Source organism: Astatotilapia calliptera, chromosome 23 (assembly GCF_900246225.1).
Source record: "Astatotilapia calliptera chromosome 23, fAstCal1.2, whole genome shotgun sequence".
Taxonomy (NCBI): Eukaryota; Metazoa; Chordata; class Actinopteri; order Cichliformes; family Cichlidae; genus Astatotilapia; species Astatotilapia calliptera.
Window position 1 is genome coordinate 19,555,521 of NC_039323.1, and position 27,928 is coordinate 19,583,448.

The window sequence follows — 27,928 nt, forward strand, 5'->3', positions numbered from 1 at the left end:
AGTGCTAAATTCGCTGCTTGCATAAAGGAGAAATCAACAATATTCAACATATGGACATCACGGCGCCAGCTGCTCAGGCCCAAGGCTGGAGCCCACCAAAACAACTCCCTGATAACGACTGTGTGATGACTATTCTTCCCATGCAAGGCCACCTGGGTTGGCTGGATACTGTTTACTTAGCCTGATAGGGCGAAGGACACTGTCTCAGCTGAACTCTGGACATGCACACACATACACTTACACTGATAAGCACGCACTCATCCCCCTCCCTTTCCAAACGCCTTCGATGCTTGTTTCCTGCGGGGGAAGACGGCGGGTCTGCGTGCCGCGCTGAAATGGTAGCGCTGTATAGGACGACTGCTGTCTTCCTTCGGATTACCCCCCAATCCACTCCTGTGGCTAGTCACGTGCTCTAATGTTGTGATGTGGACATTAATGTGCTCTCTGTGCAGAGGAGGTTTTTTTTGTTTCCTGTTCTCATGCTGTCCTCCCATAGGTGCCCAGCCTGAGAAGAGGTCTCTTTTTTTCCTCTTGTACTTTTTCCCATTGTTGTGTAACTTTTCAGTGTTTTCTCTGCACCGATCTCCGACTGTATTCCCATGTGATGTCTTTGTTGTGTGTGTGTAAGTCCGGGGGGGGGGGGGGTCCTATTCCTCTGCGGGGCAACCTGCATATGACCAATAAAGCATTCAATCAATCAATCAATCAACCAGTAGGCGGTAGGGTGAAGTGTCTTGCCCAAGGACACAACGACCAGGACAGAGAACCCGGGGATCGAACCAGCGACCTTCCGGTTACAGATACGCTTCCCAACCCCCTGAGCCACGGTTGCCAAAATGACATATTAATATGTTGGCATTACTAAATTTGTCTCAGTGCTGACTTTAAATATCCATAAAATCATCACATTCTCTGTAAGATTAACGTCAACTATTGAACGGCGTATATATTAAAGTAAAGGCTTTAAAACCAAGTTAGTACAAACATCGCTAATGTCACATAACTTTCCCGACATGTGGCCAACAGTAATGTTTTAATGTTCTTCGTTATTAAGCATTCGCACATAAGTAACATAATATTCAGTTCTTACTTTTAAAAGTTTGCTCTTCGGCCGCCCCTCTTCTGCCGTTTTTTTTCCCCGGCAAAATTATCCACACCCACAGCCGCGCTATGCATTCTGGGATATGTTGGGCCACCAAGTCTACACCGCCACATCCTTAAAATTCAGTGAAATGAAGGACGCATTTGAGGGCCGCATTTCGAGCAGCCTTTGAAATGGGACAGCCTTCGTCGCGTCGCTGTGACGTAATTAAAATGCGGCCTTTAAGGCTGCAGACCCTGAATTGGGATACAGCCAATGGCATTGTCCCAATTCAGGGACACAGCCATTTTAACTCCGTGAGACACGTTACATACAGCATTGTTTGACAGAAATGAAAGAGAAAAATGTTTTGTTGGTCATTCATTTTTGTCATGACATCACTTTGATTAGTTGAGTATCTGAGGCTGAGACCACGGGACTGTAAAACATGATTGCTGGGCTTCATTTCTGTGCTGAACAGTCATTCCAAGATTAGTTAGTAAATAACAATTAGTTAATGTTGTTCATGAGACTAAAGTCCTCTCACTGTGGTAATGAAAATATAATATGGCCAATATTATAGTATTGTCAGATTATTATGATTGATATATATATAGATCTATCTACCTTCATAAACATTGAATTCAACCTATGTCAAAATAAATACAGTATCACAAAGTAAAACTGCTGAGAAAGTGCTCTTTTAAGTGAAAAACAGGTATGAATGATTATTTCTCTGTGTGTTACCCTGTGGTAATGTGTTTGGGTGTACACCCAGGATCATATTATGACTTTGACATATGACTTTAATTGATATCGCTGTTTGTGTCATGGTGTGAGTATGGTTATCAGCAGTCATCTGTACAATTATCAAAGGTTGATTTAAAAACACTTCATGTCATCTACGTTCATTAAACTGACTCCATGCAGTTCATCTTCTCACCGGCAGAGGGACATAACTCAACATCTCGCCAGAGATAAAAGAGACATTGGTGACGTTAGTGCTGTACATACTGATCTGATTAATATGGAACTTCATGTTTCTTTTATTATATCAATTTTAAAAACAAGCTATTTTTAAAAAAAAAAAAAAATTAAAGGAACATGTGAGGCTGAATTTCATTAATATTTATTATACATTGGGTGTACAGTAAAACAGTCATATAGCACCGCCCACAATGTAGTTTTCATTATTTGGGAACAAATCAAAGCAAATACCTAAATGTAACCTAACTGTGAAATTTTACTCCTGAGACCTTCCCTTCTAGACTGGAAGACTGTTCAGTGCTTAATCAAACTGCATGACACTGACAGTCACTTGAGCACAGGGAAGTGTGACACAAACAGACTGACACTCTGGGCTATTTCAGTAAGTCTACAAACATACATCAGTGTGACTGTGAAACCACAAAGCATTACTGTCACGGGACCGAGTGGTCTGTACTGAACAGGACTCAGATGCAGAACCCCAGAGCAGAGACAGCAGATGATGTAACAATAATTTATTAGGCTTAAGTGCAAGAAACGTAGTAAGGACAAAAAAACCCCCAGTAAGACGTGGAGTTTGACATGGCGTGGCCTGGGAAACGTGGCTAGGGCGAGGGAAAGGGGCCTGAGATGCAAAGTGGAGCTGAGCAGGGAACAGTCACACTGAAGAGAGAAGACAGTGGAGTTAGGGAGGTAGTGGAGGCAGCTCTGAAGTGGTAAGTTGTAAGAGTAGCAATTCTTACTTGCAGTTGGGGACATAGAGTGTTGAGAGGGGGGTGATGACTAGTGATGGGACGTTCTGTATCGAGGCTTCGGAGCGTGTGTCGAGTAATGGAGGGGGCGTTTCCGCGAAGCGCGTATCGAAGCTTGCTTCATTTATGGGAGGAGCTGAAAATGATGACGTCCGAAGCCTCGCTGCCCGGCTGTACCACGTGACTGGTTCATGAAGTGGTTCGAACTTTGCCGCGAGATATGACAGCGATATAAACCCCTCAGACTACATTCAAAAATGTGGGTGTTTGATGGAGAGTTGTTAGAGAGAGTTTGGAGACAGTTTGGAGGTTTATGAGAGTGAGGAGAGAAAGTCAGGAGAGAATGGAGCCAGCTAAGAAGAGGAGGATGTCCTCCCCTGTGTGGGAACATTTTGATCTTATTCCTCCCAACAAGGTATGTAAATTTCTACAGAAGATGTATTGTCATGATACTGATGGTGCAATACAATTTATGTTGAGCTGTCTTGACTTTTGTACAAGGTGAAGTGTTTGCTATGTGCCAGGGAGCTGGGATATAACAACAACACCTCATCCATGCTTAGGCACTACAGAGCTTTGCATGAGAATAAGGGGGAACACTGATTGTGGAGCAAGACCAGATGAGCCATCAAATGCAGTGATAATATAGGATGCAGTAATGTTACTAAATGATATAACAACATTATATAACTGTTATAAGTTACGTGTGTGATATTTATATTTGTGCTTTATCTTTATTGTCTTTCCTCAGGAGAACAATCTCAAATAGATGAAGACCTGGTTAGCATGGTGATTGAGGACTCCCAGCCATTTAGCATTGTGGAGGACAAAGGATTCAAAAGATTTGTTAAATCATTAAATCCTAGCTATGTTCTCCCCACTAAAAAGGTCGTAAAAGCAGTGAAAATTTAGTTTTTACAGAATAAAATGTGAACGGGCAGGACTGAGGCTCAAAGCCTCAGTGTGTAGCTGTCCATACCTCAACGTTACAAAAGCACAACTACTGTCCACACCCCAACCACACCTCACCTCACAGTAAATGATCATTTCCATTTCAAGCATTTCCAAATAATCATTTCCCATACTGCCAGTATAAATATACACAGTGTACTGCCATCACTACAATATACATGTTTTACACACTCCTTTTGTTGTTGACATTTACAGGCTGTGTGCAAAATGCCACACTCTTCAAATTCATGCCAGCTATTATTTTTACGTCCAGTAGGTGTCCTGCTAGAGCAAATGAAGCTTCATGAAGCTTCGCGTTGGGGTGAACCAATTGGATGAAAAGCTTCAGTGCTTCATGGGGCTTCATCTGCCCATCACTAGTGATGACAATCCAGGGGAGCTGAGTGGCGTGACAAGGCTGACCTGAGATCCGGGGTCTTCAGATGCAGTGTGATGGCAGGAGGGCAGGCAGGTGAGGCACAGAGTGATTTTCAAAATGGTTGCTTGGTATCCTGAGTCCAGAGGTAGAGTGTGAGCCAAAGTGAATTCAGCAACTGCAGCACAAGAAAGTCTCATTAGTAAGCTAAATCACAGCAAGAACTTGAAGCATAAGGCCTGTTACCAACATGACAAACTGGCAGTGAATGAACATCAAGGTGTGGCTTAAATCCCTCTGGCTTGATTGCCTGCAATAGGCTCCAGGTGTGCAGGAGCTGGAGGAGTTGGCCCTGCCCAGGGGCAGATCCCAGGTAAGTTCAGGGGCCTTATGGAAATTCCACCCACCCACCGCAGACCATGGCAATTACATCTGAGGTTTAGGGAAAAAGCTTCCAGTGTTCTATTAAACAAAGAGAAAGCATGGATCTGTTATTGATACCATATCTGACCTGCTGAAGGTTTTCTTTGCCTCACTCTCATTTTGTTCTCTGACTCCTCTGTCATGTGAGCCTGAAGCAGCTGTCTGTTACTCATTTCCTCATTCATATAGCTGTTGTCAAACCTCATATCAGAACACATTAACCCTTTAAAGCCGGTCGGAGCGGACACGCTCCATTTTGCGTAACTATTTTTAAATCCCGGTAGCACTGCAACCACGTAAGCTAGCGCAATAATTTTTTTTGCATATGAAACCGGAGGAGTTGTACTTGCATCTTTTTTTTTTTTTTTTTTGACTGGGGGAAAGAAGGGGAGAAAGAAAGAGGGAAAGAGAAACAGCTGAGAAGAGGGACGGGGGAGAAGGGCAAAAGACAAAAACCAACAGAACGGGCAGAGAAAAAAAAATGCATATATCAATCACCTGGATCACCTGCTGAGAAAGAAAAAAGAAAGCAAGCAGAAGAGAACAAGAGCAATAGAATAAACAACATCACAATGATATATGGGAATATGACAGTAAATACTAAATGTTAAACATTATTGTGCAGCACATAAGATCAACAGAACACAGTGTGCTTTGAGGTAGGAGCCAAAAAGGGTGTAGTTTGTGGGTGTGATCACCCGTGTGTACACCTGTGAGCATGGACGCGCTTGTTTTTTGTTTTTTTAAAAGGTTCCTTCATGTAATAATCTGCTAGAGGGTGTGGGGGGGCCACAGCCCCGTCCTCCAGGGCGTGAAGCAGGTGTGGAGGAGATCAAAACTCCAGACATCCAGAGGCCCCCAGAACACAAGAGACCAAGGAAGACCAACAGAGGGGCAGCTGCGCCACTGTCCCGGAAAGAGCTGAGGAGAGTCCCAGATGAGGGCTCACTCAGCAGCCGCGGAGCAGAAGCCAGGGGGAGTTGCAGTGACGCGCCCGTGAGCTCCGCCGGCAGCCAGCTGCGCCTGAGTGACCGAGCCCCAGGCTCCAGGCCCCGATAAGCGGCCGCCAAGGAGTGAGCCGGTGTGTACCTGGACGCCCATCCCCGGACACAAAGAACCACCAACGCACCGATGTCTGAGGGGGTCCGCCACTGGCAGGGGAAGTGGTGGTAGGGGGAGATAGGCCTCCAAACCTTGGAGGGCCTGAGATGTCCCCAGAGAGGTGGCGCCTGACACCCAACCTGACATATAGACACAGACATACAGGCACACACAGATACAAACATCCATTCCCACCCTCATGCTCTCATATGCACTTACTCCACACTCAACCAACGTGGAGACAGACATAAAGAGACGTTGTACACACGATCACACTCCCCAAGCGTACTCTACAAACCGGGTCTAGGTGCCCCCGCCCCTGGAGGGGGGAACTGCACCCAGACCCAGGTGGTGTTTCCCTTTTCCCTGCGGTGGGGGGAGGCAGACCGCCCCGACTCCGCAGCAGCAGGAAGGCTCCACACTCCAGACCGCAGTCGGACGGCCAACTCCTCTTCCTAGTCCTAGCCCCCCTGCTCCAGCAGGTCGCAGAGAACGGGGATGAGAGAAGACTCCGAACCTCCCTCCACCCGCTCATTGTAATGTTGATGCATGTGTGTTCTAAGGTGCATTTAAAACCCAGGAGGGCTTGGAGCTACCTGCCAGAGAGCAGCAGGTAAGCGCATAGTCCCTCCTGCTAGCCCTCAATGTCTACGTGTATTTAAAATTGAGAGGTGGGCAACGATGCCAGGGGTGGGGTGTACACCCTGATGGTACTTTGGACTCCGTGTATCGTGCCCACCCCCAAGATCCTATATGTATGTGTAATGAGAGTGTGAGTAATGTGAATGTCTAAGTTGTGGGATAAAATTGAGGCAGAGGCAGCCAGAAGGGGACAAGGGGGGGGGGGGGGGTAGCCTCCTCTGCACCCTGGTGACATACCCCTACTCCAAGGCCCTGCATGTGTGGGTGGTTGTGGTGGAGCGGGAAGAGGGAGGCAGCTGGAGATGGGGAGGGAAGGAAGGGAGGGGCAAGTGACCCCTCCCTGGGGCCAGCTCCCCCGCTGACCCCAGTAGGCACCCCCATACTCCGCGACCCGCCAGGGAAAGGGGGCCCAGGCCCATCCAGACCGGGCCCAGTGCAGCAGCGCCGCCCGGCCCCACAGAGCCCGGGACAGTCCACCCAACCCCACCACAGAGAAAACTGCACCCACCCCACCATCCACTCATCTTCCAGACTACATAAGACAATAAACACCCAGGCTGAGATCTTCCTCCACCTCTCCTGTATCTCCCCCTCCTGCAGAGGGAGTTCCTGAGGAGAGGAAAGCTCCTGCAAGATGTGACAATCTCCCCCACCAGTTGAAGAGCCCCCCAGGTGGCTCGACGCACCGGCGGCACCCTGCTCCAGGGCTGGGCCCCCATGCACCCACCCGCCCACAACCCCGGCAACACACCAACCAGGACCCAAGCCCCCGAGGCCCGGTCCGAGTCCCAGCCCAGAGACGGAGCGCCCCCAGAACCTCACGCCCATCCCGGACCCACCCAGGGGCAGCTAGGCTACCAGGTCAGTAACCCACGTCCGTCAGCACAGACCCTCCCCTAGCCCCGCTGCACGCAGCCGCGAGGAAACAGTCACCGGAGAGCCAACAGAGCCCCTAACCGGACATGACCGCTACCCCGGGTTGAGCCCCCCAAGGAAGATGCCTCCGGGGAACCCCCCGACGTCCTAAGCCTGTCCCTACCCCCACACCAATCACAACAGTGAAGGCGGGACCAAACTATGACCCCCCACCCCCACTAGGTGATGGAGCTGATCAAAGGAGCCCAGAGCAATTGATCTGATGTGGTGGCAGAGGCTGTATCAAGACTAATGTAATCTAATAGATAATTTCTATATTGGTTAGAATTAAGATTATTTTTATTTTTCCAGTTCATGAGGACTGTTTTCTTGGCTATGCATAGGGCAGTGAAAACCATATGGGCGATATTCTTTTCTGAAGTGACATTATCTAAGCTGCCCAACAAACACACTAAGGGGGAAGCTGGAATGTTACATTTCAGACACTTCGATAAGTCTTCACATATCTCGCGCCAAAACTTCTGAACTGGTGGACAGAACCAAAGAGCGTGGATATAATTGTCCGGTGAATTGGTTTGGCATTGTGAGCAGTTGTTGGTAGACGTAAAGCCCATCTTGAACATCCGATGACCTGTATAGTGCACTCTATGTAATATTTTGTATTGAATTAATTGAAGACTGGGATTTCTAATTAGATGAAAGGTTTTTAAGCAAATCTGAAACCAGAAGTTTAGGTCTAAGTTAACTGATAAATCCGCTTCCCATTTTGCAATAGGAAGTGATATTGATTCATCTGTTTTAGAAAGCATTCTGTATATTTTGGATAGTAATTTGGGGGTTTTAAGAGTAAGAAATTGAACCACACTTGGTGGTGTTTGTAGTTCAACTTGACCCGGTTTAAATTTCTTTTTTACTATGGATTTAATTTGTTGATATTCTAAAAATCTTTTCTTGTTGATCCCATATTGTGTAACTAGTCCGTCAAATGAAATAAATTCTGTTCCTTCTAGTATATGTTCTAAATATTTGATTCCTTTACCACTCCAATCTGAAAAGTTTATCATATTATTGTTTTGTAATATGTCAGGGTTGTTCCAGATAGGTGTACGTTTGCATGGGATTAATGAAGACGCCGTCAATTTTAGAAACTCCCACCATGCTGTCAGAGAAGAGCTGATGTTGATGCTTTTAAAGCATTCATGTCGTTGGATGTTTGAGCTGATAAATGGTAGGTCTGAGATCTCTAGATTAGTGCAGAGTGCTTGTTCTACATCTAGCCAAGGTTCATCTAAGAGGGTGTGTTTTAGCCATCCTGAGATAAACTGAAGCCTGTTGGCTAAGAAGTAGTGCTGAAAGTTAGGCAGTTCTAGTCCTCCTTTATCCTTGGTCTTTTGTAGTGTTTTTAAGCTTATACGTGGGGGTTTATTTTTCCAAAGGAATTTGGATATACATGAATCTAGAGATCTGAACCAATCTTGTGGCGGTTTAGTTGGGATCATTGAGAATAAATAATTTATTTTTGGTAAGACCATCATTTTTATAGCGGCAACCCTTCCCATGAGTGATATGGGTAGACATTTCCATCTAGCCAGATCATCTTCTACCTTCTTTAAAAGTGGGATATGGTTTAATTTAGTTAGATCTGCAAGCTTGGGAGAAACATTAATACCTAAATATTTTATATTTCCCGATTGCAGTGGTGTAGAAGAGGAATTATGGAAGGAGCAATTAATCGTTAGGACTGTAGATTTTGACCAGTTAATTGAGTAATCTGATATTCTTGCAAAAGAGTTTATCAATTCAATCACCCCAGAGATATTGGTTTGTGAATTTTGGAGAAAGAGTAACACATCATCCGCATAAAGGCTGATTTTATGTTCCACGTTCTTGCATTTTATGCCCTTAATTACTGAATTCTGTCTAATTGCTGCTGCTAGTGGTTCAATAAAAATTGCAAATAGTGAAGGGGAGAGTGGGCATCCCTGCCTGGTGCCCCTCAAGAGACAGAAGCTGGAGGATGTCTGGTCATTTGTTCTAACACAAGCTGTTGGGGAATTATATAATATTTTTAACCAGTTTATGAAAGAGGATCCAAAACCAAATTTGTGTAAAATTGCAAATAGAAATTTCCAGTTAACTCTGTCAAATGCTTTTTCTGCGTCTAAAGAGAATATTGTAGTTTCTAGGTTTTTACTGTATGAGTAGTCTATCAAATTAAGTAATCTACGTGTATTTGTTGATGAGTGCCTACCTTTTATGAAACCAGTTTGGTCAGGCTGAATTAAGAGGGGGGTTATTTTCTCCAGTCTCTTTGAGAGAGCTTTGCAGATTATTTTAAGGTCTACATTTATAAGGGATATTGGACGATAGCTTGAGGGATATACAGGGTCTTTGCCTGGTTTTAGCAGGAGATTAATGTTTGCAGAATTCATATTTGATGGAAGTCTGCCCTTTTCTTTAATTTCCAACAACGTTCTGTAGAAAACTGGTGCTAGAATCGACCAGAATTCTTTGTAGAATTCTGCAGGAAAGCCATCTGGACCTGGAGCCTTATTATTGTGCATACTTATCAGGGCTTCCTGGAGTTCACCTGGTGTCAGTGGTGAATCCAGTGCCATTGCTTGAGTGTCCAATAATTTTTTAAGAGTTATGTTGTCCAAAAACTGATCAATTTCTTTTTTAGATGGGTTTATTTGTGGTGAATACAACGTTTTATAGAAATCCCTGAAAATGTTGTTTATTTGTATCGGATCATATATTGTGTTCCCAGATGAATCTTGAACAGCACATATAGTTGTTTTTTCTTTATTTATTTTTAGCTGGTTTGCTAGAAATTGACCGGATTTATTACCATGTTCATAACTTTGTAGGCGTAGTCTTTGTACTAAGAATTTTGTTTTTTTTATCAATTATCTCATTTAATTCTAGTTTTGTTTTGCGTATTTTGTTCAATGTTTCCTGATCTTGGTGGGACGCGTAGGCTTCTTCTAGTGATTTGATGTTTTTTTCTAATTCCTGAATATCTTTGTTTTCTTTTTTCTTTTTATGTGATGAGAAAGAAATTATTTTACCTCTCATCACAGCTTTCCCTGCTTCCCATAGAACAGAAGCTGATGTTCCGGGAGTGTCATTATAGTCCAAATATGAAGTCCACTCTTTTTTAAAATATTTAATAAAGTCTTCATCTTTAAGTAGTGATATATTAAATCTCCAGTTTTTTCTTGGCGTAGTATTATTCTTGTGCATTAGTGTTAAAGATACAGGACCATGATTGCTGACAGCTATAGGGTGAATCTCAGTGTCTGAAATGTCGTTCAGCAGTGAGCTGCTGACCAAAAAATAATCCAGACGAGAGTAAGAGTGATGGACATGTGAGAAAAAAGTATATTCCTTACTGGTGGGGTGAAGGGAGCGCCATGCATCGCAAAGACCAAAGTCGCTCATATACTGTTTGATTATATTTGTGGACTGCCAATTACGCTGAGTTCCCGCTGTATTGAGCCTATCCATGTCTTCATTTAGTCCAAGGTTGAGGTCACCTCCAAGAACAAGTGTGCCATCTAAGTGTTCAGAGAGTGCACTGAAAAAACCGTGAAAGAATGAGGGATCATCAACATTTGGACCATATACACTTGCAATACATAGCTTTTTATCACGTATAGATAGTTTAATGATTAAGAATCTGCCCTCTGGATCTATAACTGTATCGAGTACTGTGAAATTAATATTTTTATGTATTAAAATTGCTACTCCCCTTTGTCTAGAATTATAACAAGCTGAGAACACATTAGGAAACTCAGGTGTTTTAAGTTGTACTTGCATCTTATGCCATCAGCTTGTCCTAGGTCACAGTTTCCTTCCACATATAGCTTTGCAAAAACTGCATAAAAAGCACTTGCAGCAACAAAAACATAATATTCCAGAAACACGCTTTGCCGATCCGATCAGCTGTTTGTAACACTTCCTACGTCCATCAGCGCGAACTATCGCATGTCCGGCATGACCTGCCCGGAACTGGAAGTGACGTCATTTTGCGGAAATGTAGTTTTTTACCATCATGGCCTTATGAGCCTATACTTGTGTTTTTAAAAGTTATGTTTGACTTTATGACTTTCTGTGTCATTTCTGGGATGCTGAGGACTCATATTGCACTGCTGGAAATAGTTTATTTTGATACATATGCTGTTATTTTGCAAATTTGCACTATAATATATTTTTTCATTTTTCCTGCAGTATATGAAAATTGGTGTATCTCAAAAATAAAACTATGAAGACACTTAAAATAAATTTCCTTTGGTGGGAAACTAGTTTGTGCAACTTTTTTGTATTTACAGTTTTGAGGGATAAGCCTCTTAAATTTCTCTAACTAGAAATTTATGTTAAAAAATCAAAAACGATTTTCTATTTTTTTGTAGTTTATTGCACTTTTTTGCAATTTATGTAATTACTATGCACTTAATGCAGACATATTATTAAAATTTGGGCTATAATGTTTGTATTGATGTATAGCAACTTGAAATGCTCCAAAAAATGGCTCCACAGCATGTAAAAATATACTATAAGCTCTGGCGGACTTGGTTCTATGGTAGGTCTTAAAGGGTTAATCTACAGTTGATTAAAAACATTGAAATCCCACTTAGAGATTAGCTTGCTCCCTGCAGACTCTTTAAAATGAGTGCTATCATCTTCCATCTATCATCAGTGTAAAGACATTGATCTGTGGACACAGTGGATTCAAAACTTTATTTAAAACTGTAACTCTTGTTCAGTGATACTTTAACGTGCAGACTAGAGGAGGATCCAGGGACTGAACACCAACCACAGCAGCCTCATGTTCCACAATCGTCTTTGACTCATGCGTCTGCTGACATGTTTGAAAATGTTGTCCAGATGTGTTGAATTGGCTGAAAACAATGAATTGAATCTTACACTCAAAATGACACATTGTCAGCGAATGTATCTGCACACATTTCCTTCTTAAAATTTGATTAAGGAAACAGCTCAAATTAAACTACAGTGTTTTCTTTAATATGCAGTGACACCAGTGTAAATTCAAAGTGTCAGATTACAATATAAACAGATCATTTTGGAGGTTAAGTTGATTAACAGGAAAGTTGTGTTTTTTTAGTTTTATCTATTTATTTTAAACAATAAAACTCTGATCAGACATTTCCAGATAATCAAAAACAGATCAGTTCAGTTTTTGGACAAGTCCTGTGTCAGCTCCTTTCTGGGTCTTTCTTTCCTTTTTACAGTTTCACTTCATTTTCTTGAACTTGGGATCACATTACTGCCTCAGTCTGAAGCTCTGTAACACAGTAAGGAATCTTTCATTTTTTACCTGCAGAAACAGCAAAAAATTTGCTTCATAGTTCAAACTAACAGAGAAAAATCTGGAATTGGGAAGGTGTGAACAAAGGAAGCTGACCAACAATCCATCTGACATCTTGTGTGTGAGTGTGAACAGAAAGTCAGAATATGAACTCATACTATGGTCAAGATATTAGAGGTATTAAGTAATTTATTTTGAAACAGTTACTAAAATGTTATATTCTGTAACTTTCTCCTGTATGTTTCTAGTGCTGTCTTGAAGTATGTTTTTCAGTACTTCCTCATTTCACAGTTACTTCACCTACTTACAAACTCAGTTAATGTGTTCAATATTTATGTTTGAATGCTTAAATGTTCTTAAATGCCAAGTTCTTCCCCACTTTTAACTCTGCTGATCCTCTATGAATTATGGATCAGCTGAAATGTTTGAAAATGTTCAGATGTATTGACCTGACTGAATATTAATGAGCTGAAGCTTCCAGTCAGAGTGAATCAGTGTGTCAGTGAATGCATCGTGTGTGCTTCATGGCTCCATCTAGTGGACTGATAGTAGAAGTAGAGCCGCTGATGGCAGCTTCCTCTGCCTCACACTGCTGTCTGACTACATTCAGCTGACACTGAGAGGAAGCAGAAAAGAAGCAGCTGATATTTGGACAGCACACATGATGGAAAGGAGGATTTCAGTTGATGTGCACATGCATGATTTGTGTTTCCTCGGAAGGTGAAGGTAGAAAGTGTGTGTGAGCTGATGTGGATGTGAATTCAGCAGCATGGATCAGTGTGAGGACAGAGAGGAGGGAGTCCCTCCCTCTAAAACCACTCTGTGTGGGGAACATGAGAGCCAGACCACAGCTCAGAGGTGAGATGACCATCTCTAACTGTCCATGACTCTTCTCCATGTCACAGCTCAGCACTCACATCACTGCTCCATCATTATTCACAGGAACCAACCTGGAGCTGAACCCAGCTGTGTGTCCTTAAAGAGTGACTGGTCAAAAGCGAATATTTTAGATTTTCAAAAAGCAGCATCAAATAATGCAGAGTAAGTGCTTCTCATTGTTTAGATTGGACTGAAAAACATCCCAGGGGACAAATTGTAATTCAGTTAAATTAAACTATAATTAATCAATTGAAGAAACTGTTAACTTTTTTTTTCTCTTTTTCTGTCGGGCTCCATTGCAGACCAGATTTTTCTGGAGCTGAACCCAGCTGTGTGTCCTTAAAAAGTGACTCGTCAATGTATATCCCTGTAGGTTTTAAGGAAGGACACCATTCGGCTGCAGAAAGGTAATCTGTATCTAAATGTTGGAACTGACTTTATTTATTTAAACAGTTTGACTGAATAGTCTCTGACATGTTTAATGTCAGGTCAGATCTGTTTCACACACATTTCTATATTCATGTTTAAAGTGGTGTGCGATGGAGTTTGTTTTAAAAACACAGCAGTTAAAGTGTAAGGAACCAATGCTGTAGCAGAAGATGGTGGTCAAACTACAATATTCAGTTTAATATTTCAAAGTTCAACAATACTATGTACAATATAAACAAGTCATAATGAGGAGTTATAAAGTCTGATGGACACATACAGGAATGATTTCCTGTAGCATTCACTGGTGGAATGAGCTTTTTCCTGAATGTGCTTTCCAACATGAAATGGAAAGGATGTGAAAGATTGTCAATCACTCCCATTTGTGTCATCCTTTGTGAAATGCCTGCCAGAGAGTCAAGCTCAGTCAAGCTTAGTTTATTGTCTTTTGCTATCCACTAACCCCCGTCTACAGCCCCAGCACACAGCAGAATAGAGACTGGCACTGACCACAACAGACTCATAAGAAATCCTGAGCATCACCTAGCAAATGTCAAAGGACCTCAGTAATCTCAGAAAATAGAATGAAGAGTGTTTCTGTGTTTTTTTGTTTTTTTTTAATGAAGTCCAGCTTATTGTCAGTCTGAACATGGCACTTGCCATCTTCCAATGACTGCACACAGACCCAATAGAAATAGTTCTCATTGGTTCTTCTGTTCCTCCTCATGTCCACACCCCAGTATTTAGTCTTTGCATTGAGTTGCAGATGGTTCTGCTCAGATCACACAAGTAAGTTACCCAGCTTCAAAAACAGTTTTAATGCTGACGTCTTTCAAACAAAATACAAAAGCAACACAGTGCTGGCAACAGGAACGCAAAAAATCTGAGTCACAGGGAAACCAGAAACCAAAGGAACACACAGCATGATGGGGGGGGGGGGGGGGGGGGGGGGGGGGCACAACAAACGAGGGTTTAAAGGTTTAAATACATAAGAGAAGATGAGGCCATATTGGAGACACTTGGGAAGAAACATACAACTAAATCTGAAAGAAGACAGATTGCCAAAATAAAACAGGAAGTAACAGTATACAGAACACAGAAATGCAGACTTTACACAGGGAATGAAAAGTAAACTAAAACAAACAATACAAATAAGCTAGGATAATAAATTGAACCCAGATAACTTTAACCACTTTAAAGATCGCCTGAGGAAATAAAACCAATAACAACAACAACAACAACAACAAGGAAACATTTCAAAAATGTACAAAACTTAAAAATACCACAAACTCACCAAGATAAATTCAGATTTATCTTGGGTGATTGGAAAATGTTTGACAGTAATAGCTAAAACAAATGTAAAAGGGAATTAGATCACGAGGAGACAAAGTTGTATGTTGAAAACATACATTAGACAGAAATATGCCTCTTCAAGACATTTATAACATGTTTAGAACATATTTAGAAGAAATGGTACAATAATTGACTACAAACATAGACATTTTCTGAGAACTGGAAGGTGAGCTGTGAAACCAGTTATACATACAGATAGAGAAGGGCTTTTATTTTAGCTGAAACTAATGGAAAGCTGTCAGGACAAAACTAAGCTTAGCTAACATTTTCAAACAGCTGCAGGCTGAGCTGCTGATTATCAATGGCATTATCAGGACTAGTAAAAATTTACGACTAAAGGGAATCATCTGATTCACTGCTCACATTCAGACCTCACTTCATGAGCGTTTAGCTTGTGGTTGACTCTGTATGAACAGACCTGATGTAAACTAATTCTTCATGATTCCTCCACAGAGTGGACCAGGAAAGCTCAGAGGTTGCCAGAGATCAGTCTGACTGGCAGAATCATGCACATCTGGACTCCATATTTAGGGTCTGTACAGGGTGTGAGGGTTACTCAGACCATGGCTCAGATTGGTGGGTGAATGGGATGTGGGGATGTGCCTGTGAAGGTTCTCAGTCATCCAGGTCATAGTAGTCTGAGGAGCTTGGAAAGAAAAGTGTCTGGATTTCTTTAAGTTGCTTGAAGATGTTTCACTTCTCATCCGAGAAGCTTTTTCAGTTCTAGGGTCAAATGGTGGAGAGTCCCAGATTGAAGCCCTTGAAAGAGTGAACTCTTTCCAGTGTTCACATTTTGGACAGAGTAGACAGATGATTTGAAAGCGGAGTGGAAGAAGTCATCTTTGTCCACTGTGAAAAACCATCTTTGAACAGTGGCGGTTGCATACGACACCAACTGTCTGCCATCTATAATTCAGTTTTGAGATCTCTTCCCATACACCTTAACGCCCACTCACATCCTGGGCCATCTGACCTCAGGAATCATTTGGTAGGGTGGGGCTGGTTTCACAATGAGCTCACCCAAAACTTTGGCTGATTGTGACTACACCCATTTTCACACCTTGACTCATGTGATTAGGTAGAGGATAATTAGGGAGTCCATTGTCCCTCTTGAGGGGATTCTCCCACAGGGCTTAAATCTGGGACTCTTCACCATTTGACCCTAGAACTGAAGGAGCTTCTTGGATGAGAGGTGAAATGTCTTCAAGCAACTTAAAGAAGTACAGACACTTTTTGTCTTTGGTGGCCAGATTGGAGGGCACTATGATAAAATCCAGTGAAGACTTTTGGCACTGGTTTTAAAAACACAGCACACTTTATATGCCTTGTTCTTATACACGCAAGGTGTCTCTGTTCACTTTAGCAAAATCCAGCACCAGTGTTGGGAAGGTTACTTTTAAAATGTATTCCACTACAGATTACAGAATACATGTCTCAAAATGTATTTTGTAACGTATTCCGTTACATTACTCAATGAGAGTAACGTATTCTGAATACTTTGGATTACTTCATATAGTATCATGCTTTTCACAACTACATGAATGTACTATTGCTGTGTGATTTATTACTTTTACTGAAGGTTATTTGCCATATCAATTCCAACTAGACTATATAATAGCTTACTTACAACTGGGCTCGTTAGGCCATCTTTTTGACTGCAGTCGTTATTATTGTATTTATATGCTTCCATCTCCTGTTTCTGGTTGGTGACAACTCGTACTTTTTGACTCTCCTTTTTCTCCTTCCCTCGCGCTCACAGACACGTAAGCGGTATGGCAGTCCATTCTCCCTATAGCACGGACTACACTGCCCATGAGGCTCCATTCTTTAGGGCTATGCCTGTAACACTCACAAAATAAAGAATGTATAGCCTAACATATGAAACAGGAAAAGACCGTTGTGTAATCCATTTATTTCGACAAAGTAACTGTATTCTGAATACCACCTTTTTAAATGGTAACTGTAACGGAATACAGTTACTCATATTTTGCATTTTAAATACAGTGGCTTGCAAAAGTATTCGGCCCCCTTGAACTTTTCCATATTTTGTCACATTACAGCCACAAATATGAATCAATTTTATTGGAATTCCACGTGAAAGACCAACACAAAGTGGTGCACACGTGAGAAGTGGAACGAAAATCATACATGATTCCAAACATTTTTTACAAATAAATAACTGCAAAGTGGGGTGTGTGTAATTATTCAGCCCCCTTTTGTCTGAGTGCAGTCAGTTGCCCATAGACATTGCCTGATGAGTGCTAATGACTAAATAGAGTTCACCCGTGTGTAATCTAATGTCAGTACAAATACAGCTGCTCTGTGATGGCCTCAGAGATTGTCTAAGAGAATATTGGGAGCAACAACACCATGAAGTCCAAAGAACACACCAGACAGGTCAGGGATAAAGATATTGAGAAATTTAAAGCAGGCTTAGGCTACAAAAAGGTTTCCCAATCCTTGAACATTCCACGGAGCACTGTTCAAGTGATCATTCAAAAATGGAAGGAGTATGGCACAACTGTAAACCTACCAAGACAAGGCTGTCAAAGGAGAGCGCTGATCAGAAATGCAGCCAAGAGGCCCATGGTGACTCTGGACGAGCTGCAGAGATCTACAGCTCAGGTGGGGGAATCTGTCCATAGGACAACTATTAGTCGTGCACTGCACAAAGTTGCCTTTATGGAAGAGTGGCAAGAAGAAAGCCATTGTTAACAGAAAACCATAAGAAGTCCTGTTTGCAGTTTGCCACAAGCCATGTGGGGGGGACACAGCAAACATGTGGAAGAAGGTCAGATGAGACCAAAATGGAACTTTTTGGCCAAAATGCAAAACGCTATGTGTGGTGGAAAACTAACACTGCACATCACTCTGAACACACCATCCCCACTGTCAAATATGGTGGTGGCAGCATCATGCTCTGGGGGTGCTTCTCTTCAGCAGGGACAGGGAAGCTGGTCAGAGTTGATGGGAAGGTGGATGGAGCCAAATACAGGACAATCTTGGAATAAAACCTCTTGGAGTCTGCAAAAGACTTGAGACTGGGGCGGAGGTTCACCTTCCAGCAGGACAACGACCCTAAACATAAAGCCAGGGCAACAATGGAAAGGTTTAAAACAAAACATATCCATGTGTTAGAATGACCCAGTCAAAGTCCAGATCTAAATCCAATCGAGAATCTGTGGCAAGATCTGAAAACTGCTGTTCACAAACACTGTCCATCTAATCTGACTGAGCTGGAGCTGTTTTGCAAAGAAGAATGGGAAAGGATTTCAGTCTCTAGATGTGCAAAGCTGGTAGAGACATACCCTAAAAGACTGGCAGCTGTAATTGCAGCAAAAGGTGGTTCTACAAAGTATTGACTCAGGGGGCTGAATAATTACGCACACCCCACTTTGCAGTTATTTATTGTATTGATTTTCGTTCCACTTCTCACATGTACACCACTTTGTATTGGTCTTTCACGTGGAATTCCAATTAAATTGATTCATGTTTGTGGCTGTAATGTGACAAAATGTGGAAAAGTTCAAGGGGGCCGAATACTTTTGCAAGCCACTGTATGTGACACTGGTACATGTATTCTGTTACTCCCCGACACTGTACAGCACTGGCATTAGTGCAGGAAAGTTATTCCACCTCAGTTCACAAAAGAAATTTAATGAATTTATTTAGAGCCCAACATGTCTGAGCTAGAGAAATGTGAAATTCAGCAGTTACTCAGAATATTCCGAGATACCATACTTAAGATTGTAGGACACTGTGGCAGTGAAGGACCTGACGACAGCAGCATCGCAGCTTTAAACATCTTTCATTGTCTAGTTTTCCAGAGTGCAGCTTTCCAGCTGCTCTGCTTCTGTAGCACACACAACCCCCTTCTCAGGTCCCGACAACATCTTAAACAGGGGAGACATGATTATATGATGGGGTTAGGTGTGTGAGACAGCCTCCAATGACACTATACCCTGAACCCACCCACCCTGCAGCTAGCCACAAACCAGAAACCGCCACAGGCACCAATAAAGCTTATGGAAAAGTTATTACTGTCACGGCTGACACAACACAACCAGTGTCCTGTACACGCACCACAGAGTCCAATTTGCTCACTGTGATGTTTTTCACTGCCCGTCTGTGGTCAGCAGTCCCAACTGAAGCCACAGGAGTGAGTTGAGGAGTTGTGTGATGATGACGGTGGGGGCACCATCTTTTCCGGGATGAAGTGTCGGGTGGTGTAGCAGTGACCAGCGACGGGGAAACTGCCCGTTGGTGCTGGGAATACCAAGTGGCAAGAGTCTTTAGGAAGGCCACAGAATCCTCTTTGCCTGGGCCATCCATGCCAAACAGTTCAAACTTGAAGGTCGCTCTTAAATCCTTAATAATACAAACCAGCTCCCTGACATCCAGGAAGTTCTGAGGAAAAACAGTGGAAGACAGGAAGGCATCCAAGAAGACGACTTGAATGGGTTTCTTTGGAGTGTCCGAGGCGTGGATGACTGCCCGGCAGTAATCCCATAGCTGTGTGAGCAATTTTCTCCTCTGTGAAAGAGCCTGAGTCTGCTGGGTCCAGACTCAGGTTGGTTTGTATTGTCACGGCTGCCGGGTGGTGTTTGTGGAAAAGGATCCAAAATGCAGTCTAAGGCTGTGATGCAAGTGACTGTTTATTTACAGAGTGACATAAACAGAAAATGATGAGCAAAAACCTAGACTGGGGGAAACTAATGACAAACCCAAAATACATGACACACACTGAGTACAGACCGACACCCACTATATATACACACACAAGGTAATTAGGAAATGACACACAGGAGGGAAGCATAGCTGATCCTAATTCACATGATGACAGGGAAACGCAAGCTGAACACAGTGATGTCACATATGGATCTACAAAATAAAACAGGAAGTTCCCAGGCAGTTTAACAGAATACAAAATCAGAATGAAACTAGAACATGAGAAAATAATAATAATCATAATCATAATCACAAAACGCTGGGTCCCTGACCCAGGACCATGACAATTAGTATTTCACTGGTGTGACTTCTGAAAGTCACAGCATTTTTCAACAGCAAAGGAAAGGAAATGGAAACATTTGAGGGTATTTTAATTTGTTGATTTTTAAAAATATTACTTAAGAGATTTCCTACTACTAGGATGTAAAATCAAATTACGAGAAAGAGTAGTGATCATGAAGGGAAATTCTGATTGCATTTTATATGTTGTATAGTTCAAATTATATTATAGTTTTAGTTAGCAACCTGTTGTCTTAGAATGGAGTAGTATATGATGAAACCAACACCCCATTATTTAGGCATTAATTTAAGTTTGAGAGACACCAAAATATGATATTTGTATTGGAAACATTCTGGCTGAAGTCCAGTGTATCCAACATTGATCTGATGTTTCACTTCATGATTTCACACTGATTGAATCATTCATATTCTATTCTATTCCAGCTGCTGGAGGAAAACATTGTTAATTTTGTAAAGAATGAGCTGAAGAAGATTCTGAACATTCTGGGTCCAGATTACCCAGAATGCTTAGAAAGTCATGGGGAGGATGAAGAGTTGTTGAAGGCTGAGAATGAAAAGCAGATGAACAGCAGCAGAGAAGCATTTGTGAAGCTCACTCTGCACTTCTTGAGGATGATGAAGCAAGCGCAGCTGGCTGATCATCTGGAGAGCAGTAAGAGGGTTACTCTAAATATTTAAAATGGTAGTAGAATAACATTACTTTTGCGATCTCATATTATATATCTACTTCTGAAAGCAGAACTTGTTGATGTTTTTATTTCAAGGCTATATCCTCTCTGTGTTCTTTAAGAAATTCCCAGCATATGCCGGAATAAACTTAAATGTGCTTTAAAGAAGAAGGTCCAGTGTGTGTTTGAGGGGATCGCTAAAGCAGGAAACCCAACCCTTCTGAATCAGATCTACACAGAGCTCTTCATCACAGAGGGAGGGACTGCAGAGGTCAATGAACATGAGGTCAGACAGATTGAAACAGCATTCAGGAAACCAGACAGACCAGAAACATCAATCACACAAGAAGACATCTTTAATGCCTCACCTGGAAGAGATGAACCAATAAGAACAGTGCTGACAAAAGGAGTGGCTGGCATTGGGAAAACAGTCTTAACACAGAAGTTCACTCTGGACTGGGCTGAAGGCAAAGCCAACCAGGACATCCAGTTCATATTTCCATTCACTTTCAGAGAGCTAAATGTGCTGAAAGAGAAAAAGTTCAGCTTGGTGGAACTTATTCATTACTTCTTTATTGAAACCAAACAAGAAGGAATCTCCAGCTTTGAAGAGTTTAAAGTTGTGTTCATCTTTGATGGTCTGGATGAGTGTCGACTTCCTCTGGACTTCCGCAAAACTAGAATCCTAACTGATCCTAAAAAGTCCACCTCAGTGGATGTGCTGTTGATTAACCTCATCAAGGGGAAACTGCTTCCTTCTTCTCGCCTCTGGATAACCACACGACCTGCAGCAGCCAGTCAGATCCCTGCTGAGTGTATTGACATGGTGACAGAGGTCAGAGGGTTCACTGACCCACAGAAGGAGAAGTACTTCAGGAAGAGATTCAGTGATAAGAAACTAGCTAGCAAAATAATCTCCCACATCGAGACATCACGAAGCCTCCACATCATGTGCCACATCCCAGTCTTCTGCTGGATCACCGCTACAGTTCTGGAGGATGTGCTGAAAACCACAGAGGGAGGAGAGCTGCCCAAGACCCTGACTGAGATGTACATCCACTTCCTGGTGGTTCAGGCCAAAGTGAAGAAGGTCAAGTATGACGAAGGAGTTGAGACAGATCCACCTTGGAATCCAGAGAGCAGGAAGATGATTGAGTCTCTGGGGAAACTGGCTATTGATCAGCTGCAGAAAGGAAACCTGGTCTTCTATAAATCAGACCTGACAGAGTGTGGCATCGATATCACAGCAGCCTCAGTGTACTCAGGAGTGTTCACAGAGATCTTTAAAGAGGAGAGAGGACTGTACCAGGACAAGGTGTTCTGCTTTGTCCATCTGAGTGTTCAGGAGTTTCTGGCTGCTCTTCATGTCCATCTGACCTTCATCAATTCTGGAGTCAATCTGCTGGAAGAACAACAAAAAAACACCCAGACAGAGAATCACTTCTATCAGTGCGCTGTGAACAAGGCCTTGCAAAGCACAAAAGGACACCTGGATTTATTTCTGCATTTCCTCCTGGGTCTTTCAGTGCAGACAAATCAGAATCTCCTACAAGGTCTACTGAAACAGACAAGAATTAGTCCCCAGACAAATCAGGAAACAATTAATTACATCAAGAAGAAGCTCAGTGAGAGTCTGTCTGCAGAGCAAAAGATTAACCTGTTCCACTGTTTACATGAACTGAATGATCGTTCTCTAGTGGAGGAGATCCAAAGGTCCCTGAATTCAGGAAGTCTCTCTACGAATGAATTGTCTCCTGCTCAATGGTCAGCTCTGGTTTTTATCCTACTGTCATCTGATGACCTGGATGTGTTTGACCTGAAGAAATACTCTGCTTCAGAGCAGGCTCTTCTGAGGCTGCTGCCCTATCGTCAAAGCTTCTGAAAAAGCTCTGTAAGTTTTAAACTGTTTTGCTTTAAATACACTGCTATATATTCACTAGCAAAGAAAAAACAATATCTCAAGATTCTTTTGATGTCTCACCAGACTTAGTGGCTGCAACCTTTCAGAGATAAGCTGTGAAGCTCTTTGCTCAATACTCAGCTCCCAGTCCTCTAGTCTGAGAGATCTGGACCTGAGTAACAATGACTTGAAGGATTCAGGAGTGGAAGTGCTGTGCCGAGGACTGGAATCTCCACACTGTGAACTGGAAACACTCCGGTCAGGGTTCTAAAATGTTTTAATTATGGTGATTTAAAATCTGGTTTGCATTGAGTCAGGCTATGAGGGAATGTGTCTACTGGAATTTATCAAAGTATTTATTATTATTACTTCTGTAAAGTAGAACCTTCAGTGTTTTTATTATTATTATTATTATTATTATTATTATTATTATTATTATTAATATTAATAATAATAATAATAATAATAATAATAATAATAATAATAATAACAATTTATTTTCATTTGTTTTATTATTTTATTTTCACTACTTTGCTTTGGCTTAAAATATTTCAAGGATTAGATGTTTTGTGGGTAAATTTGCTCAAATTTTTTTTATAAATAATCTTGTAAATTAACTTAGTGTCTTTATCTGGTCAACATTCTAGTCTTTGCATAAATTTATTTATGACCAAATGCCTGCAAACTAATAACAGTCCCACTAGCCTTAGTTCTACTTTATGTAGGTTTTGCTAACTGTAGACTTTAGTTTTTAAGTGCTAAATCCTACTTCATTACAAAATAATGTTAGTCAACTGCATCACACTTCTCTATGAGTATGTCATGTTTCTGCAGCCTGTCAGGATGTATGATCACAGAAGAAGGTTGCTCTTTGCTGACAAAAGCTCTGAGCTCCCCTTCCTCACGTCTTAAAGAGCTGAACCTGAGCTACAATCATCCTGGAGATGCAGGAGTGACTCTGCTTGAGAAATTGAGTCAGGAAACTCTCAGGTATGGAGAGACTTGTTTGTAGCCAAAGATTATGTCTAATAGAGGAGATTTTTTTTCTTTGCTAAATATCTCTCTCTCTCTCTCTCTCTCTCTCTCTCTCTCTCTCTCTCTCTCTCTCTCTCTATATATATATATATATATATATATATATATATATATATATATATATATATATATATATATATATATATCCTTTAATTATACTTTAAGTGTTTAAGTAATTGGTTAGTCTGTATTGTTCTTCACAATCCGTATTGCTCTCTTTCCTTTGTTTTGCTTAACTCCTGTTTCTCTGATTGGTGTTTCCTTTCTTTCTCCACAGTCAGTCTTGTTCTCATGACTGCTTCTCCCAGTGCCATACCTTTGAGTCTTAGTGTTTGTGTTCATAGTTATCATACTTCCTGTTTTATTTTGACTGTTTATTTTTGTTTCACCTGCTCTGTTGTTCCAGCTGTGTTCTCCCCTGTTTTCCATCCGCTATCCTCTGTGTACTTATGTCCTCTGTCTTCCTCTGCTTGGTGTCACGTTGGCCCCATTGCTCTGTATTTCCCATGTCCTTCTTGTTTCCCTCTTTTGATTTTATCTCCTAAACTCAGAAAAAGAGCACTATTGAACACTAACTTTATTTTGGCAGATATCAGAAAGCAAAAGTTCATTACACGCAGTGAGAAAAAAGTAAATGTGGAAAATATTATAGGCGGGAGTTTTCTTCTAACATGTGATACTAATAAATGGGACATGTGGATTATTTCTACTGACTGAAGCACCTCCCTAAAAGTAATGAGTCGGGGAACTAAAGGGTCATACAAATTTATCTTACATGAAATGCAGTGACCGAAAGAACGAGATCGCGGATACAAGCGGCGGAAATGAGCTTCCTCCGAAGGGTGGCTGGCCTCTCCCTTAGAGATAGGGTGAAAAGTTCGGCCATCCGGGAGGGGCTCAGAGTAGAGCCGCTGCTGCTCCACATCGAAAGGAGTCAGCTGAGGTGGTTCGGGCATCTGACAAGGATGCCCCCTGGGCGCCTCCTGGGTGAGGTGTTCCAGGCATGTCCCACCGGGAGGAGGCCCCGGGGAAGACCCAGGACACGCTGGAGAGATTATATCTCTCGGCTGGCCTGGGAACGCCTTGGTATTCCCCCGGATAAGCTGGAGGAGGTGGCTGGGAGAGGGAGGTCTGGGCCTCTTTGCTTAGGCTGCTGCCCCCGACCCGGCCTCGGATAAGCGGTTGAAGATGGATGGATGGAAATGCTCTTCAATACACATATGGATTAAAGTGTATATCTGAAAATCTTGGCTCTTCCTTTATCAGTGTCTAAAAGTATGAGAGTGATGTAATGTCCATGTGTGCATGCTGAAAGAGACTGTGCTGGTCTGACCCCCCTCCTCCTTTCAGGGTCATTCTGGAGCCTGCTGGAGAACAATGGCTGAGACCAGGTCTGAGGAAGTGTAAGTGTGTTTTAATGTGATTCATGAAAACAAAGCAGCACACATTCAACCATCTTCAAACTGTCACATCACTCATTCACATCTGTCACCATCAAAGTGTCAATCAATGAACAGATGATGGATCAATAATTGCAGCTGGACTGTGTTTGTTCTCTCCATCAGATTCCTGTCAACTCACAATCGACAAAAACACAGTACACAGAAAACTCAAACTGTCTGATAACAACAGGAGGGTGACACGTGTGGAGGAGGATCAGTCATATCCTGATCATCCAGGCAGATTTGATGGTGATTGTCAGCTTCTATGTAAAGATGGTCTCACCAGTTGCTGTTATTGGGAGGTTGAGTGGAAAGGAGAGGTTTATATATCGGTGAGTTACAGAAGAATTTCAAATAACGGAGACAGCAATGCCTTTGTCTTTGGAAGGAATGATCAGTCCTGGTCTCTGTTCTGCTCTGATGTTAAGGGTTACTCTGTCTTACACAGTAACACAGAAACATATCTGCAATCCTCCTCCTCTGTCTCTAACAGAGTAGCAGTGTATGTGGATCATCCTGCTGGCACTCTGTCCTTCTACAGAGTCTCTTCTGACACTCTGATTCACCTCCACACCTTCAACACCACATTCACTGAACATCTTTATCCTGGATTTACAGTCTGGTTTCCTGGTTCCTCAGTGTGTCTGTGCCGAGTTGAGTGTACAGAGTGTCCTCCTGTTAGAAAAACACTTTGACTGTTAAACAGATAGTTCAGTCTGTACATGTCTGTCTCTTTCAGTCAGAAACACAGTTTCAGATAATCAGTCAGTTGTAAATATTCTAAATGATTCCTTGTAAACATCTTCCTCTTCAGCCCTTTAAAGGTGGAAGCTACAATTATTTCAGGATCCACATGTTTTTTTTTCTGTTTTTTTACACTCAAAGCTTCACATTGAATATTGGTATGTTGTTATTGGTAGGTTTACTACACCAACTGTCTGCCATGTACAATCCAGTTTTGAGCCCACTCAAGTCCTGGGCCATCTGCCCTCAGGAAGTGTGTTTTGAGTTATGTTCAAAAAAGATCTGGAATTAAAACAGGACTACAATAGTTAATTCACAGTGAATTCAGGACTACTTTAGGCCACCAATTCCCACCAATTTACTCAGAACCAGAATCTTTTTTTTCAAATTGTAAAACATCAAATCAGACTAAATGTTTATTTTTTTGATTGAAAAATATAAAAAAAGATATTTGTTAAATTTAAAAGTAAAGAGAGAAATTGTTTGTATTTCGTAATTGCAAATGGCACCAAATTGTATTCAAAATTGAGCCACACTTACGGAGGTCCACAATACTTTTCCTGGTGTTTGGTTCATATCTCTTGATTTTCCCATGACAAAGAAACAGGCTCTGTGTTTTGGGGGTGCCTTATATGGATCCACAGGTGTGCCACCAATTTAATCACATGGCCTCTACTAACCTATCAGAAGCTTCTTAAACTCTTATTAACTCTTATTAATTAACAATAAACTTAGTGTATATGTACTACTAAAGTTGATGAAAGTGATAAAAAATAGACAGCCCTCTCTTTTTATTCTGACATTTAACTAATTCAAAAGATGCTTCAATATTTATTTATCTAAAACAAAACAAGTTTACTCTAAATTGATGTTTAACAGCAAAAAAAGTTCTTGTTTTTCCCTTAAGTGTATGTAAATGTCTGGTTTCACCTGTGAACATAATGCTGTGTATTGAAATTCCTCTTGTTTTGCATAGAAATATAGAAATATTGAACAGCATACAAAGCATAATATATAAAATAACATCTACCTGAGTTTTTTCTTTGAAAGAAGCTCCTTATGGCCATTGTTGTGTTCATCAGTACATAACTGAAACCGATTTAGAGTGCTTTATTTAGCCATAGAGGGTAACAACTGAAAATATGAAATAAACACACATGTAAGCTAAGACCCAGTGTTGGTTGTAATGTGTTACTAAGTAACGCGTTTACTGTAATTAAAATGTACTTTTCCACTGAAAAAGCAGAGTAACTAATTACTGTTCATTTTTAGGTATTTTAATACAAGTTACTACCAATGTACTTGCGTTACATTGTAAAATAATTAAACTCGCTGAATGCTAAAAAACAATAAAAACGTTACCTGTTAGTCTTCAGTGGTGTACCGGGCTCGTGGCAACTTTAAACGCAAAACTCAAGGATAGGCAGCAACCGGTACAGTCTCCACAAACCTGAAGCGTACCCCCACCCAGGATAGCCACCAAACACCAATAAACTAAAACAATAAAGCAAAAACAACAAACAAGTGCTTCGATGGAAGGCACACAGCCACCCAGCTAAACACCTAACTTAAGGGAGTTTGCTTCCAATTACAGTGACCACCATCACTCACCCACTTAAAAGCAAAACAAACTGACATTCAGTCTCCACTAAAATGTCCAAAGATCCCGGACGAGCCCCCACTTATGTTACGGCCCGGCTCTGCTAGGCGGCAGCGGACGTAACATAAACGAGCCCAGAGACCAAGGAGTTAGATAGGAAGACAAACATAAGGTTTATTAACACAACTGAAATCCGTTAGTGAAACAACTCACTAGGCAGCAGAGAAACTTTAAGCAAACACCACGATTAATAACACCAGTAGAGCACTGCTCTACTAAACGTCTCGCAGGAGGCAACACAAAACACAGGCAGAAGGCAAAAGGGAAAAGGC

At 41.8% G+C, this 27,928-nt stretch overlaps 1 pseudogene; it reads left to right on the forward strand.

The window, feature by feature from the left end:
• The first annotated feature begins 13,355 nt into the window (after positions 1 to 13,355).
• On the forward strand, positions 13,356 to 26,359 carry LOC113015514 (NLR family CARD domain-containing protein 3-like; annotated as a pseudogene).
• The last annotated feature ends 1,569 nt before the right edge of the window (positions 26,360 to 27,928 follow it).